Genomic DNA, 16721 nt, shown 5'->3' on the forward strand with positions numbered 1-16721 from the left:
GTTACACATGGGCGAAACCACGAAATCTAACCATGCAGCCAAGCTGTTTGTCTGTGTTCGAACACTGGAAGAAGTACCAGTATTTAGCAGTGTTTAAACGCTCGGCCAGTGATGGGGCTTTTGTTGGTTCAGATTAAGGGGAGAAAATTAATGCAAAAGTGATTTGCTTCAATGTATTTTGATACTTTGGTGTTTTTCCTGGCATTCAGCAGAATGATTCGTTCTTGCTCTTGCCAGTATCCTGAGAGAATCCCGACTGGCAATGTATTTTAAATTTTATGTTTTTTTTATATGCTATATTCAGACTATTACTGCTGAGCATAAGAAAATGCTCAAAACTATCATAATCTGTAACTGCAGCATTTTTTTTTTTTTTTTTTTTTTTTTTTTTAAATTCTGTGCCATTACTGGCTAATAAACCTTACATTTGGTTTGACTTGGTTTATTTGAATGTGGCAAAACACTCAAGGGCTATCTACATTAATTGAAGGGATGCCTTCATGGAGGACTTTCTAAGAGAAACTGTCTCGTATATACGTTACACATGGGGTAAATCCCGAAAACGACCATGCAACCAGCCCGTTCGCCGGGGTTCGAACCCTGGACCGAGTTACCAGTGTTCGAAGATTTTACCGGTAATCCGTTGGTGAGCCCTAAACCAGGCTGTTGTATACATATACCCATGTTTTATAAAAACGATCATTGATGAACCAAACTAAACATTACGTCTCAAAATGTTACCAAAGTTTTCGGAGTATACATTTCCAGACTGTTCGACCAAACTGATTCTAATAAATCATAATGCTCAGGTTACTTTTTAAAGTATTTTTTGCATTTTAGAGCGATTTTATAAAAGAAATAAAAAAATGCTGACATAGTTACAATCCGGAGGAAGCCCTAATTACCACTTTGGGCCTTAGAATTAAGGAAAAGCCAATTTATCTTAAACTTATGAGAAATGTGTAATGCAATACAAAGTCAAAATTTGGCAGTCCAGTGCCTGCATTGATCTAATATCCGGACCCCCAGCGAAAAATAAAAATAAAAATAAAAATAAAAATAAAAAAAAAACCACCTTGCCCCCCTATTAAAAAAATCTAAGAATGGAGAATATAATATTCCATAAAAGTAAGCAAGATAGCCATAAATGAGATTTTCTTCCGGCTTAAAAAATTCCTGCATGTCGTTTTCAAACACCTGCTAGCTATGGAGAATCTCACTGTACCTTGAACAGTGACATTACGTTGATTGCCGTTGTATTGATATTGACCACGATCATCATCTCGGCCCTTGAGTAGTTTGGGGGTGTAGCATTTTTTCTTATCTGATTTAGTTAATAAGTGAAGCCCAGTGTTTCCATGTCTACATGTCACCTTACTGGATTTAAACTGATGATCTAAAACTCCGGAGATTTCTGAAATCTGGAATTGCCGAAGTACCGACGGTTCCTGATCTCGGCTTTGTACTGTATGTTACACGTTCTGAAATTAAAGTTCTTTTATAACCTAATAAAGTGAGAATTTAATTTTTAAACTATTTATGACCGAGGAAGCCTAGGCAACTTAGTTTTGACCTATTTTTGATCGAGGAAAGGAAATAATGCTATGTTTAGATTCTCAGATTGTTTAACCCACCTGTGGTTGGAGATGTCTGAAAAAAGGTTTGTATCTATGTTTGCTTCACCTTGTACTTTGACGTAAGGGTTGAAATATTTTATTATAGCAAAGCACATTGCAGTTTTCTAAAAGGGTTTAAATTACTAAAGGGAGGGATGCATGCCTGTAAAACCACTCTAAAACCAATCTATGAATCCACTATAGAACATTCTTGAAATAATTAAAATTCTAGAATACGTACAAAATTTAAATGCAAAAGAATCTTCTGATGATATAATAAGTTTTGTGGAACAAATAGTAGAAAATATGGAAGGTGCATCTGAAGGTAACGGTTTGGCATTCCATCTAGAGCAGCTAAATTTTTTGAAGTTGCAGAAAGAGCAGAGATGTTATTCTCCGCAAACACTGATTTTTGCAACTTTAATGTATTCGATATTACCCCACGCTTATAAATTCCTCAGTGAATGAAAAATGCTCCAGTTTAAAAGATCACGAAAACATTGTGTCATTGATGATAGACGAAATACACTTAAAACCATATTTCGACCTATTGTAGATCTAGAAGATGTTGATACAGCTCACTTGTGGGCCGCAAAGCTGTAGAAGTCCTGCGTAGCTGTGTTGAAAGTGCCAAATAACGAACTCATTCGTCGTTGTGGATTTTGGTCGACCTTGTCCAAGCTGATATGGATCTAGTGTCCTAAACTGTTTCCATAAATTGCAGACGAATGTGGATATAACACTTAACTCTGTAGCCACCTGCGCTTGTGATTGGTCTGCCTCCAATCTATCGACAATTCTCCATCTCACACCATACGGTCGTGGCAACTCATTTTACCTGATACTTTATAGAATTTACCCAATTCTTGCGAGAAACACGGCGAATGTCGTAGAGGAGTACGAGTACATAAGTCGCCGAAAATGCCTCGTGTGCTTACAAATCGCCGAAAATCCCTCCGCTAACACAGCTTCGCAGATACGCACATGTACGCTTAAGCATTCGACTCTTTGCGTAATTCTTCGGCGGCACAATTAAATCCTTTGGTTCAATACTTTGTCGTAAAAATGGACATAATTTGCAAATTCTCTTAATTTTGTAGTTGGTAATGGCAAGCTGGAGAACTATATGAAAAAGCATCTATCAGAGGCGTAGCTAGGGTTTTCAGCGCCCGGGGACAACTGGAGATTTTGCGTCTCTTTCTGTTTGCCACGAATGGAAAACACTTTATTCTATAATTTCGTAGATTCAATATGGCGCCAACTGGATGCTGCGCCCGGGGGCAGATGTCCCCCCTCGCCCCACCCTAGTTACGCCACTGGCATCTATTGATATATTTGATGCAATGCAATTTCATTTAGTTTAATTGTTATTGCTGTTAGACTTCTCTCATGTTTTATCTTATTTTTTGTATTAGTTCAGTTGTATTACTTTTTGGTTTGCTCCAGTTTTAGGAATCTGTTATGTGATGTATAGGGGCTAATGAGCGAATAAATCAGGGATAGTATTTTTACTTTATTTTAAAACTGTTGACTAAGTATGAACAATACCTTGCAAGAAAGAATATTCAATATATCTGACGTTGTTCAAAATATGTTAATTTTGGGAGAAAGTTCATAAACAGTTTCTTTGTAAAGGAAATGAAAATAAATTCTTGAGTGAGACAAGCAATTTTGAAAATTCCTTTTGGCGCTGCTGGCCGTTCTGAACAAGTTGCTCTCGATTAGGTAGTGGATAACCGTCTACAGGGGTCTCTCTGAAGAGAGAAAAGAATGCTCTTGACACAGCGGACAAAAAATGCCCTTGGCAGAGCAGGAGGAAAAAAGAAAAGACCTGAAAGGCTTCAGATTTTAATGGTCACTTAGATGGGTTTGTTAAGATTTTTTAAGCTCTTCCTGACTCGCAGTCTACCAGTCTGCTGTTAAACTCACTCCTGCTAAGCTAAGCCTTTTTAGTCCAAAGGGACTTTGTCCCTGAAGAACTATTGTTTTCGTTTTGAGATTTTGCGTTGAATTACTATAAACGGCTTATCACTTTTTAAATTGCTGCCACCAAATGTTAATGTCCTGCATTATATTTTAAGAAATTAAGTAATGAAGAATCTGCATAATTGTATGCATGTTTCTCGCATTGTGATAAAACAACGGTACCTAGAGCCATCCAATTTTGAATGACGTAATCCTACTGCGAATATGGGCATCTGAAAGCCCAAATTTGGAATCTGTTTTATTATCGATTTCATAGTTTGTAAAACTTTAGCGTGGTTAACAAACTCAACGATTTAAAAGCGAGCAATAGCAACACTCTACGGGGAAAAAAAAAAAAAAAACCGTTTTATCTCCAGCGCACGGAACTGTGTATCGGAATTTCTAAAGATATGCTCATTTTAAAATTATTTTGCGACATTACTGTTGTTGAATTTTATGTGCAAAGAACATGATATTTAATAAATAAAGGTAACACATAAAACGTTAAAAAAAAAAGAAAAAAACGCTCCTTTGGACGTAATTTAAAATTTGAAACCTTTCAGGTTTTTTTTTGGGTGGGGGTTTGTTATATTATCTTTTTTTTTTTTCCACGTACGCCATATACAGTTTACTATCAGAAAATCAAAAAAAAAAAAAAAAAAAAGTTAAAAGCAGCATGTCTTTAGAATCCCGGATGCAGTATTAAGTATTGGCAGTAGGCTTCAGATTTGAATTGTTGCCCAGAAGGTTTTGTTAAAATTTTTAAGCTCTTCCTGAGCTCGTAAGCTACCAGTCTGCTGTTAAACTCACTCTTGCTAAGCTAAGCCTTTTTTTTTTATTATTATTATCATCAAGTATTCCCCCCCCCCCACACTTACGCCATTTACAATTTACTAGCAAAAAATCTTAAAAAAAATTAAAAGCAGCATAGAAGCATGTCTTTAGAATCCCCGATGCAGTGTTAAGTGTTGGCATATTATTTTTCTATTTCTTTTCAATCTTTTCTCAGTTTCTCACATCAATGTTCAATTTTCTTAGTAAGATGGCTTACGAATTTCTTTCTTTTTATTTTTTATTCTTTTGATTATTTTGACAATGTCGGGTTTCCAGGTGCATATATTCAGGTGGAGGACTACGTTATTCAAAATTTGATGGCTCAAAGAACTGTCGTTTTTTCACAATACGAGAAACATTCATGTAGATTTCATGTGGCAGCAATTTGAAAAGTGATTCACCGTTTAAAGTTAACCGACGCAAAATCCCACTTCTAGACTAATACCCCCTTTCGGACTAAAAAAAAAAAAAACGCACAAGAGAGAACATTGTCTTTCCAATTGACTAATATCCATTCTAGTGGTGCCCACCAGCAGCCGAGCGGTAAAGTCGTTGAACACTGGTAGTTCGGTCGAGGTTCGAATCCCGCAAACGGGCTGGCTGCATGGGCGTTTTCGTGGTTTTTCCCATGTGTAACGTGTATACGAGTCAGTTTTCCTTAGAAAGTCCTCCACGAAGGCATCCCTCCCTTAGGCAGATAGCCGTATGTGCTTTGCCATAATTAAATATAATTAAATAAACCAAACCATTCTAGTGTTGCGTTCATTGTTTTTGTTGAGGATTTCCTGGGCGTGTCGGGAAGACGTCCGTAATTGCCATTTACTCAGAGTGAATTTACTCAGTGAAATTTTCAGAGCTTTCCTCAACTGCCAAGAGTTGATTGTTTGCGAGTATACTGTTGACAGGCCTGGAAAAATTTCCTTAAGAATTTCCAGGCTCCGACTTGGAATGTGATGCGGGGTCTACATCTGCTTAAAAAAAAATGTAGTCGGCGACGAGTAGTCAATGCATAATAATACACCTACAAACAGATGCGTGGGAATTTTGAGGAGGGATTCCCACGTTCCAGTTTTTCTCAGGAAAGAAATAACATTCTCCTTCAGACCACCATGAAAGGAACCTCTTATCCAACTCTTTTCCCCAACCCCTAACGATATTCTTTCCACGCTCTTTAGCTAATGTTTTCTCTTATTTATTTCAATTTTATTTCGATGATGTGGTGTTTATTGTAATTTTTACAAAGATACTCCGTAACCAGTACGCCTTGGTCTATGAAAGAAAATAAAAACTTGAGAATGAAACGTACAGGTCACGTTCAACTTTTCCGAGAATTGGTAAGGAGAGTTCAAAAAAATAGCTGAAGATTTTACAGTTCCGAGAATTTCAGTATGTTCGCCAGAATGTAGTTGAATATAGCACATTCTGGCTGGACTAAGCGGGTGCACGACTTCTGACAGATGATGATAGTATGAGTGACGAAGATAGCAAATGCAAGTAAAAGAAGCATTGATAGCAACGACAGTGTGACTGGTGGTACAGCGTGAAATGTGAACTAGTGATAGGTTTACGGGTAATCGACTCTTTTCAGGCAACCGTATAAAAGTTAGAACGATAGCCAGAAATAAAGGATCCTCCTCCATAAGAGAACCCCTTCCCTTCAGGAACATTCGCTGTCAAGCCCTATATTGGATTACATTAGGAACTGGCAACAGCAGAATAAAATTTCCCTTCTGAAAGCCAGTGTAGTCACAAAGTTCCAGAGAAATAAAGGAGAGAGCAAATAATTTTAATTAAATTGACAAAATATTCAAAACTGAATAATAATTAATTATACTAATTTTTCGAACCGTGGATACATAGAGACAATAAATTGGAAGAGATGTAAGGTTGGAATTCATTTTTAGTTCAGTTGAGAAGGCGAAGTCCGAACTTGAAATCTCAGGGAACGTTATGATTTCGAGCCTACCCCTGCATTAATGAAAGTTAATGGCAATATTTGTTACAGTTAAGAGGAATACAAATAAATTTGTAGTAACTGCATTAATTTCATATAGGATTAGAAATTATTTGAACGTTCGCTCGAAATCGTTCTGGTAGATCGGTGTTTGTCTAAATAAAGTTTAAGAGTATTAAGCATGAGGAGTTTGCTTCGGCCAATGTTTTCTACCTCTCGCACGGTATGTAGGAGTTCTAAGAAGCATGCGTTGTTAGAATTGAAACTTGATTTTAATGCGTCTGCATAGGACTTTCAGGAATTTTTATTATCATTTGGATAATTAGTACTAACTAGAGAATTCGTTTTCGTATGGTTTGAGTTGTAAGGGGTTTTAGATGGAATATTGTTCGGTTTCGGCTTTAAGTTCTTTAGGGAATATTTATTTTGGGCACCCACGAAAGGAACTTGGAGAAGATTAATTTGCACACTTGAGTTTTTGAGTTCTTTCTGTACGGGGACATAATGCTGATTTATGATCGCCGGTTCCAGGGCCGACGGAAGCAGACTTGCAAGCTCCCCTTTAGGGGGCGCCAATCAACGATTTATAATTATGTCAGTTTTTATTAATAATTATCTGTCTGCACAGAAATACCATTAAAAATTAAAATAGAAAATATACAGTTATACAAAATATGCTTAGCATAAACATTTTGACTATGAAATCGAGTTCTTACTGCCCATCAAGTGCAATGAAAATCGAAAGTTAAAAATTTCATAGATTTTGTACTTCACTACATTGCTGTGTATCGAAATGCATTGGCGACTGTTTACTGATTAATTTTGAAAGGTCGTCACATAGCCCATCGACAGATAATTTTGAAAGGTCGTCCACATGCTTATACACTGCTCTTTATCAAAAGACATTGGTGACATTTTATTGGTTAATTTTGAAAGGTCGTTCTCCCCAACTGGAAATGAAACGCATAGAGTTAAAGTTTATTAAAGTTTGGCAGCTGATGTGTTAACGATATCTGTAATTCTAATAATTTGTTATTTGTAGTATACATTATTCCGTTTTGCAATTTAAAGATGAAAGTCTACATATATTCGGAATTTCTAAAAAGACATCCATTATTTGAAACAACAATTATTTTAATGCAGCTTTAAAAAAAGTTAGTGAAAAAAAATTAAGTCCCTTTTATAAAGCATTGTTTTCGAAAGTCGAATTTCAGACTTATTAAAAAAATTATCTGATTTTTTTGTGTTTAAAGAAAACGATATCAACTAAAATTATTTGCTATGGGTCAGGCCTCGACAACCAATGACCCTCGGGACACTGAGTGACCCATTTTATAATTTCAAGTGATCCATTTGAATTCCGAAAATAAAGTATAATGTACAAAAATGAATTATGAAACATAAATATGTGTGTGTGTGTGTGTGTGTAATTATGGCAAAGCCGCGAGGGCTATCTGCCTAAGGGGAGGGATGCCTTCGTGGAGGACTTTCTAAGGGAAACTGGCTCGTATACACGTTACACACGGGGAAAACCACGAAAACGCCCATGCAACCAGCCCGTTCGCGGGATTCGAACCTCGGACCGAACTACCAGTGTTCAGCGACTTTACCGCTCGGCCGCTGGTGGGCTCGAAACATAAATATGAAACAAGCAGTTGCAGAATACACATTAAATAAACCGAAAATAAATAATAACAATAACATTTTTATTTGATCCCAAAGTTGCAGTAGCGAACAGGCATTTTTATTTATATAAAAATTCTAGCTTAACTTCAAAGAGAAATCTGTAAGTTTGGTTAGGCCGATCCATAATTAATAATCCCCAAAACCTGGTTTTGCCCATTTTGTGTGCATTCGGTTCATAAATGCGAACAAATATTTTCACACACAAAATTTATTTTAAGTAAGAAAAAAAGCAGCTTAACTTCCTAAAATTCAGATGCTCGAATTCGTCTCAAGACGAATAATTATACAGTTAGTCAATAAAGTCTGCATACATCAAGAAAAGTAATATCAAATCCAAATTTTAAGGTGCGAAAAGGGTAGTTTATTAAAGTTTTATTTTTTAAATATTTAGTTTCAATAAGGAATTCGAAATTATTTAACTGTAATATTTTCATAGCTAATAATTTATGCACACTAATTTTTAAAAGATAAGTGGCCCGAAATCAAAGCCAATAAAGTTTGCGTACAACGTAAAGGAGGAGGGGGGGGATTTCTTATCTAACTTTTAAACTTCAAACTTGAGAATGCAAAGAAGGTTACACTAAGGTCATTGACTTCCGAAGCAAATTTCACGTTGATTGGAAGTTGTTATTTCTATTTTCTTTAACAAAAATGACAACCAATAAAGAAATTCCTTTAGTTACGACACAACTAATTATCAAATTGAGATATGAAAGTAAAACTCTTCGTTATATTGGTAAAAACCATTGGAAAACCATTTTCTAGTGTACAAAGAGTTATTTAAAACTATCTTGACACTGGTAGTCTTGCTGTAAAACCAAGATGTGGGAGACCGAAGAAGCTAACGCAGAGAGATGGTGTGGTGTGGTGGTGTATTTAATTATGGCAAAGCACACTAGGGCTATCTGCCTAAGGGGAGGGATGCCTTTCGTGGAGGACTTTCTAAGGGAAACTGGCTCGTATACACGTTACACATGGGGAAAAGCACGAAAACGCCCATGTAGCCAGCCCGTTCGCGGGATTCGAACCTCGGACCGAACTACCAGTGTGCAGCGTCTTTACCGCTCGGCCGCTGGTGGGCGCCTAACGCAGAGAGAAGAAAGAAAAATTCTTTTACGAATTAAACAAAATCCTAAACTTTCTGCTGCAAGCATTGCAAAAGACATTTTTTAACTAGCAACAAGGAAATTTCTCTTGAAACTGTACGAAAAGTGCTGCGAAAGGCCGATTATCATGGACGCAAATCTGGGTCTAAGCCATACATTTCCGAGACAAATAGAAAGAAAAGAATTGCTTTTGCCAAAACATATTTAAACTCTTTGAAGGACTTCTGGAACAATGTAGTTTGGTCAGATTAAAGTAAATTTACAATATTTAAAGTTAATGGCCACCCTATTGTATGGAGAAAACCAGGAACATCACTGAATCTGAGAAATTTAAATCCAACTGTCAAACATGGAGCTGGCGGTGTGATGGTATGGGGGTGTATGTCGTCGAAAGGAGTTGGAAATTTTCACATTATTGATAAAGTCATGGATAAGTATGTTTATTTGGATATTCTGAAGAAAATTCTACGAGACAGTGCCCGAAATTTAAACCTTTCTAGTACCTTTATTTTCCAACAAGACAACGACCTGAAACATACAGCTAAAATTGTGAAGGAATATCTCTTCTATCACACTCCAAGACAATTGCGAACTCCTCCACAGACACCAGACCTCAATCCAATCGAACATTTGTGGGCAAAATTGGAGAAACGAATTCGAAAGCACAATATTACGTCGCGAAATGAGCTAATTAGTAAATTGCAGGAAGAATGGGCGAAATTTACGTCGGATGACACTGAAAAACTAGTTCAGTGAATGCCCAGACGTTTGCCAGCTGTTTTGAAGAATAAAGGATATTCTACAAAGTATTGAAATAATGTAAAAAACTTATATTTTGCTTTTTTTTTAAAGTGTACGCAGACTTATTGGAGGGAATTTCTGAGTTTTTTTGACAAAATATATTTTTGAAAAAATGTAAAAGGTATTACACTGATATTATGTACTTTTTATTTAAGCTTACAATTTTAGCTAATAGAAGAAAAAAATGCAATGATTAAAATACATTTTTCTATGCTTTAAGTGTTTTTCTATGCTTTCTGTTTTTTAAATTTAAAATTTAGTCTGTACGCAGACTTTTGTGGCTAACTGTAGACAGACTTGACTAAATTGACGTAACAATTTACAAGTTCAGCTCCATTGATACTGAAGAAAAATAAAATTCATTCAATTAGATTTGTTTTCATTACAATTATAATTTTAATTTTTAAAGTTTAAGCATATTGTTATTATTCTCTCAATAAATTTTATCTTATTATTCACCAAGAAAGTCTTCTAAAATGAAAATACCGCTGACCCAGAAACGTTTTCTTAATGCATATGTTTTGGTTGATTTTGACCCGCAGCCAGAAAAGGTTGCCGACACCTGCTATAAGCAATTAAAAAAAATGCTAAATATTAAGCTTGGGACTGCAGAAAGCCGATTCACGAACAAAAATGGGGCAAAATTCTTTAAAAAAAGTAACAAAAGAGCATAGCTTCGACGTTTATAGTTGTTTTAATATAATTTAATTGTCTAATGCTTATTTAGCAACTTCTTTTTTTTTTTTTATCATTTATTTTCAAATTAATAGAATGGTTTGAATTTTTTTACCTTATTTAAACCATACTGGTAAAAGCCTATATATTTTCTTCCATAATCTATTGCATACGTGACTGAAAGAAAATATATTGGTAACCAAAATTTATAAATATAACAACCAATTAAAATTCATAAAATTCTAGATAATACAAATTAAGATCTTGCTTTTATTATTTTAATATTTTTTCTCTTAGAAATGAGGAGCATCTGCAGCATTTTGAAATTTTTGGAAACCGAAAAATAGCTCTGCATCTTCAAGTATCATTTTTGAATAATTTAACAGCTTTTCTACAGTGTTTCGAAGCTAATTTTTAATTATTATGCACTGTTAGCTAAAAAGCTTCATCCACTTTGTTTTTCCAGAAACATTCAGGCAGAATGCAATATAAAAAACATACATTAAGCCCAAACAATTTATTGCATTTCTGCTATGTTTTTGATTTACGCAGTTAAATTTCTACAACAAACGACTAGATATTTCTGCCTAGTGATCCATAAGAACACTTTGAGGAAACACGGATCAGAATATGATAAATTTAAAATAAAGAATTCATGATAATTTTTTAAGCCTGTTTTATAAATATCAGGAACAACGTATTACAGTAGTGCTCTGAGTCCTTCAGCGACCGAGCAGTGAGATTTCTAAGTTCGATCGCAGTTAAAATCCCGGCGAATAGATTGCTACCAGCCAGTTTCCTTTAAAATGTCTTTCACGAAGACATCCTTTCTCTTCGGTAGATAACCATCGTTGGCTTTGCTGTAAGCCAAATAACCCAAACAAGTGATTTATGTCACTTAAATTATTATTTAAGATCCATGAAATAATTTTTAGAAGGACTTTGTCGTGTTAAATCACAGTTAACCTTACATATATATAAAAATTCTGAAAATGCAGCGAATTACTATCTAGGCGAACTTACAGTGGGTACAAAAAGTATTTGCACACATACATTTTTGTTCACAATTTATAAGAAAATGCATTAAGAAATACAAAAATTGGCATTTAAAAAACAGAATAAGCTTATTCATTTAAATTTACTACAAAAAATACAATAATATTAATAAAAAACATTTTTTGCAACAATATTAAAATAGCTTATGCCAAAAAAGTATTTGCACACTCAGCTCAACTTTAGCAAATTTGCATTTTTATGCTATTATTTGACAGTCATCCCGCAGTAAATAACATACGTAAGACGACTATAAAAGGAGGTGTTTTAGAAACGTTATCAGTTGATTGTCGATTTCAAATTGTAATGGCACCTAAGAAATCTGAATTGCCGATTTAGTTGCGAGAAAATTGTTTCTCTACGTGAAAATGGCCTAAGTTATCGAGAAATAGATAAAAAAAAAGTAAATGTTTGCTTCTCTACTGTTCGGTATGTTATAAAACGTCATAAAGAAAGAGGATCTACATCAAATAACTTGCGCTCTGGACGCCCAAAGAAACTTTCACTGTAAATTAAGCGAAAAATCATAAGAGAAGCATCGAAAAATCCATTTATTAGTGCAATTACTTTAGCCAATGATGTCGCTTCAACATCTGGAGTTCAAATCTGTGCCCAAAGTGTTCGAAATGTCCTGCACGATGCACACATTTATGGGAGATCTCCAAGGTAAAATCTTCTCATAATTGAACGAAATAGACTGAAGAGACTTGAATTCGCTAAGAAATATATCAATAAGCCAATTGATTTCTGGAAAAATGTCATATTCTCCGACGAGAGTAAGTTCAATATCTTTACATCCGATGGCAGGAAATTAGTTTGGAGAAAACCTTGTAATGCTTTTCATACCAAAAATATGTTACCTACAGTTAAACATGGAGGAGGTTCTGTTATGATTTGGGGGGTGCATGGCTGGCAAAGGAGTTGGTAATTTGTGTTTTATCGATGGGAATATGGCAGCTCGAACCTATATTGATGTATTGCGAGATAACTTGCCACAAAGTGCAATAAAATTGGGTATCAGTAATTCGTACTATTTTCAGCAAGACAATGATCCCAAGCACACCGCCGGTATAACACGTATGTGGTTGCTTTATAATGTACCCAGAAAACTTGCCACTCCACCCCAATCACCAGACTTAAATCCTTTGGAAAATTTGTGGAATTCTTTGGATTTAAAAAATAAGAAAAAGGAAGATTTCAAGCAAATCTGCCCTTAAACAAGCCCTTATTGAAGAGTGATCGAATACTGACCCTACTATTACAGAAAATTTAATTAAATTAATGCCAGCAAGATTACAAGCAGTAATAGATGCTAAAGGAATGCATACTAAATATTAGTTATTTGAAATTTGCTTATATATTTTATTTCTTTTGTATTCATGCAGGTGTGCAAATACTTTTTTGACACGAGGTATTTTAATTTTATTACAAAAAAGCATTGTTATTTATATTATTGTAATTTTTCTGTTTGTTTTGGATGATTAAACTTATTCTGATTTGGCAATACCAATTCTTTTATTTGTTAATGCTTCTTTTTATGAAATGCAAACAAAAATGTAGCTGTGCAAATACTTTTTTACTCACAGTACTAAAACTGCCATCTTTGAAAGTAACTAACCTGTCTGAAAACGGAAACCGCTGTTGAGCATCAGCCGTCTAAGATAAGACTATTATCTAACACCCATTTCCCCAAAACATCAAAATCGCCTTGAATCGTGGTTCATTGAGAGGATTTATTGTTTTAAAAAAATTGCAGGTACTTACGTATTATCGCAACCAGGTTGGCGCGATTTGTAAGTTTGAGTAAAAAAGTATGAATAGAAAGAAAATGTACATTTATTAATTACAGATAATTTTTAATACAGTTTTTTATATTATTTTGTTTTAAAATATAAAATAGCAATTAAACCCTTCCGGTTTCGAATTGGAATAAGTTGCAGAATTATTTTTTCGGCGGAAATCTTTTGGCTATTGCTTTTAGCACTGATTCAAAACCGTCTTCGCCATTAACAGTTTGAGCTTGGCACCATATAAATTCGATAAGGTATGAGTCAAGATGATGACGGGCTGTTCCTCTCTGTTTTTTGTTGCGCTATTTGGCTGAGCCCCACATGCGCTCTACATGTTGTGTGTGAACGCCCGTGTTGGGATCCACAAAGTTATATTTGTGATTAACAGTTCCATGCAGAAATCCAGCATTTTCGAATTCACTTGTATTGTATCCTTTCCAGCAATCCAAATAAATGATGATTCCTTCCTTGATATTTTCGCAAATTTTTTCCATGAGGGTAACGGCACTTCTGTTAGATACAGTAACCAAAAAAGTCTCTTTTCTCGGCAAATTCCGCCGAAAACCCATTGCTGTGGTAGTACACGCCCAGTGTTATTTTTTCTTTTTACAAATAAATTATTTTTACAAAACTACGTATAACACGTAGGGTTGCCGTAAGTAGGGTCGCCAAATTTGGCGATTTATGCGAATTTTGGCCTGGTTGCGTTAATACGTAAGTACCAAATTGCAATATTTATAAAAATATTGTAATCCGTACTTTTAACTTCTTTCAAAATGCAGATTTATTAATTTATCACATGATTTTTATATCTTAATGTAAAAGAGATAAATAAACCCCCCCCAAAAAAAAATTCTGTTTTCCAAAATTTTAAGTAGGAACACCGGGGGGGGGGAGGACTGTAATTAAATAGATTGCGCTATCAAGTTGGGGAAAAAGCACACGAAGGTCTATGGGAGGAATGACTTCGTACATAACTTTCTAAGGGAAATTAATTCCCATTTAACGGGTACCCCGTCAAAATAGCCCATGATAAAACAGTCTAAATCAATGGTTTTAAACAGGGACCCGCAAATAGTTAAAAAGATTTTTTTAAATCTAACTATACGTAGGCAATACAAAAGAGCGGCACGGTGTAGGTATAAATCAGTAATTATATCTTGCACGTAAATGCATTATAAAAGATGTACACTTTCAAATTTGAAGTTGTACACGTTGTTGCATTTGCTGGTTGATAGGTGTAGCTTACTAAAAAATGTTTCACAACCATCTATCAAGTAGGGAGGCATAGTAATAATATCCGCATGCAGGTTACTACGCCATACAGAAGTTTGCTTTTCCCACAGAAGATTTGCATTTTTTGAGGAAAAAATATCTAAGTATCGCAATAATCTTGAAATACGAGTGCCAATAAATACTGTTTTTTTTTAATGGTCTTACATGCTTTCCTTTTATTTAAAAAGGTATATAAAGTGTAAAAAATATTTTTATTTATTTTTATAAGAATAAATCTAAAGTTAAATTAAATTTAAATAATTCTCTTCCGCCATTGTTGCAAGGAATGAAATAGAATATCTATTAAATTCAAATTAATTTATTTTTAGATAATAAAGCTGGATGTAAATTTTGTTGAGTTATATAAAAAGTCGATATTCGCATAAAGTATTTAAAAAAAAAAAAAAAAAAACTGAAGTAATTTTACCACCCATGCTAATGTTATCCCTTCTGCCGCTCGTAGGCGATAGTAATCAGAAAAATACTAAGTTTTCCAAGCGACATCTAACGTAACTGTAAACACTTACATTAATATTTAATTGTTGAGAGTCATTAAAAATGATATACCTGAACTGAGCATATATACATGAAATGTTTACAGTGAAATAAAAATGTTTTTATCCAAAGATTAAGAACTTCTTAATGATTCAGACTTTAAAGGTTGTTGTTATTCTTGTTATAATCTCACTTGTCTGAGCAAGGTCAGCATAAACCCACCGCATTCATCATGGCAAGGAGGCAAACGTACATGTTGTTGTCAAGTGCCTTGAGCACCATATAGGTGACAGACTTTAGCTCAATTCTGCCCCCCCCCATTTTGAAAGAAAACACCCTGGGGGACGGATCTGAGGGTATCTCACCCCTTTTTCCCTACCAGCAACCTCTCAACCAGACTTTCGGCTGGCCCAGAGCTTAATTTTTAATATTAGAAGTGCAGGAGCCCTATGCAAAACCGTCAGCAAAGAGGAACAAAAGTAAATAAAAGAATTATTAAAATCCTTAGTAATTAAAAATTAAATAGTTAATTATTACCAAATTAATTAATGAATACTTAATTAATGATAATAATTAATATTCATCAATTATTGTTTAATTAAATAAAATTCGTTACAGATTAACGTAATTAAATAATTAAAATAAAAATAAAATAAAATATAAAGAGATAAATTAAACTTTAATAAGCGATATGTAATATAATTTTATTGAAAAAATAAAAATTTTCGAGATCAGATTTCTACTGAAATTGTTCAGTTACATAAAAGAAGCGCCGGAGCCCTTATTTAGGGCTCCGATGCGCTCCGTTTAAAATTATGATTTATACCAAAAACTAAGAAGTACCGGAGGCGGGCTCCGGCGCACTTTAGGCTCTGGGCTCGCCGGGTATCCAAAAAACATTTTACAAACATCCATCCCTTCTTCTGGATTCGAACCCAGATCCTTAGATGCAGCCGTCAGCTTCATATATATGCAGATAGGATATCATAGTTAGAAATTCATTTATTTAGTATAAGTTCTATTTTCACATTTTACTGCACACTTTTCAGATGTCGTGAGAACGCTCACGAATTGTAAAGTATCAGAATTTGCCACAACCTTTGCGCAAGCAAAAAACAAGACTGACCCGAATGAACTACTTTCAAGAGGAATGCACTTAAAAAAACCTCAAAAATGAAAATGTATTCCAAACACAGTGCATGTATGAAAGAAATGATACAATTCTGTGGTATCGATAGCTTTTAGAAGTCAATTAAGTATATGTTATCAAAAGAATAAAGGACATTTTTTTTTAATTTGATGCATTTTTGCTAAATTTGATAATTTATTAATATTTTCTCTAGTTTTGACTATTAAAATTTTTGTAGAAAGAGCCTTACTTGAAACTGTTGTACATGTTACTTTATTTTTATAAACAGCCGAAATACAATTTCAAGAATTTTAAGTAGTATAATAAGGTATGAGTTTTTAT

The 16721-nt window shown here is 34.5% G+C and overlaps 1 protein-coding gene across 1 annotated transcript in view; it reads right to left on the reverse strand.

The window, feature by feature from the left end:
- LOC118197731 (UPAR/Ly6 domain-containing protein rtv-like) overlaps positions 1-16721 on the reverse strand; it is an 85855-nt gene that overhangs the window by 25688 nt on the left and 43446 nt on the right. The window lies entirely within an intron of this gene.

The sequence above is a fragment of the Stegodyphus dumicola genome, chromosome X2 (genome assembly GCF_044657685.1).
Source record: "Stegodyphus dumicola isolate Sdum_Otavi_A_Nest chromosome X2, ASM4465768v1".
NCBI classification, from domain to species: Eukaryota; Metazoa; Arthropoda; class Arachnida; order Araneae; family Eresidae; genus Stegodyphus; species Stegodyphus dumicola.